Source organism: Cebus imitator, unplaced genomic scaffold, assembly GCF_001604975.1.
Source record: "Cebus imitator isolate Cc_AM_T3 unplaced genomic scaffold, Cebus_imitator-1.0 Scaffold560, whole genome shotgun sequence".
NCBI lineage: Eukaryota > Metazoa > Chordata > Mammalia > Primates > Cebidae > Cebus > Cebus imitator.
Genome location: NW_016107875.1, coordinates 807,533 through 809,075, shown reverse-complemented (window position 1 = coordinate 809,075; position 1,543 = coordinate 807,533).

Below are 1,543 nucleotides of genomic sequence, written 5' to 3'. Positions count from 1 at the left end.
AAGAGCAAAACTCTGTCTCAAAAAAAAAAAAAAAAAGAAAGAAAGTATAAAGGATTATAAGCCAAACTCCTGTTAATGTTGATATTTTGGCCAGGAGCAGTGGCTCACACCTGTAATCCCAGCACTTTAGGAGGCCGAGGCAGGTGGATCACCTGAGGTCAGGAGTTCTAGGCCAGCCTGGCCAACATGATGTCTCTACTAAAAATACAAAAAGACCCAGGTGTGGCAGTGCACGCCTGTAATCCCAGCTACTCAGGAGGCTGAGGCAGGAGAATCGCTTGAACCTGGGAGGTGGAGGTTGCGGTGAGCTGAGATTGCGCCATTGCACTCCAGCCCGAGTGATAGAGTGAAATCCTGTCTCCAAAATAAAACAAAAAACTTGATATTTTGGCCTCTTTCCATGAATTACAATTTTTTTAATGGCATGTAGAATGGTGAATCCTTCCCAGTTTTCAGTTGACTTTGCCCAGATCCTTCAGAGCAATCAGTATCCATAGCAGCTATAGCCTTACAAAATGTATTTCTTAAATACGACTTGAAAGTCGAAATTACTCCTCGAGCTATTGGCTGTAGAATGGATGTTGTGTTAACATGTATGAAAACATTAATCTCCTTGTATATCTCCAGTCAGAGCTCTTGGGTGACCAGGTACAATGCCAATTGGCAGTAATAATTTGAAAGAAATCTGTTTTTCTCAGCAGTAGGTCTCAATAGTGGGCTTAAAACAATCTGTAAACCATGCTGCAAACAGATGTGCTGCTATGCAGGTACAGGAAGAGTAGATTTAGCATAATTCTTAAGAGGTCTAGGATTTTTGCAATGATAAATGAACACTGGCTTCAACTTAGAGTCACCAGCTGCGTTAGCCCCTAATGAGTCAGTTCTCCCAAGCTTTGAGGCCAGGCACTGGCTTTCCTCCAGCTGTGAAAATCCTAGATGGCATCTTCTTCCAATAGAATGCTGTTTCATCTCTACTGGAAATCTGTTGTTTAGTATAACCATCTTCTTCAATTGCCTTAGCTAGATCTTCTGGATAACTTGCTGCTTCATCTTACACTTTTATGTCACAGAGACAGCTTCTTACACCTCATGAGCCAACCTCTGCTTTCAACTTTCCTTCTACAGCTTCCTCACTTCTCTCAACCATCAAACAATAAAAGAGAATGAGGGCCTTTTTCTGGATAAGGCTTTGACTTAAGGTAATGTGGCTGGTTTCATCTGTCCAGACTACCAAAGCTTTCTCCATATCAGCAATAAGGCTGTTTTGCTTTTTAAATCATTTGTGTGTTCACTAGAGTAGGATTTTTAATTACTTTCAAGAACTTTTCCTTTGCATTCACAGCTTGAGTGTTTGGCATAAGAGACCTAGCTTTGAGCCTGTCTTGGCTTTTAGCATGCCTTTCTTACTAAGCTTAATCATTTCTAGCTTCTGACTTAAAGTGAGAGACACGGGACTTTTTCATATGAACACTTAGAGGCCTCTGTAGGGCTATCAACTGGTCCAATTTCTTTTTTCCTTTTTTTTTTTTTTTTTTTTTTTTTT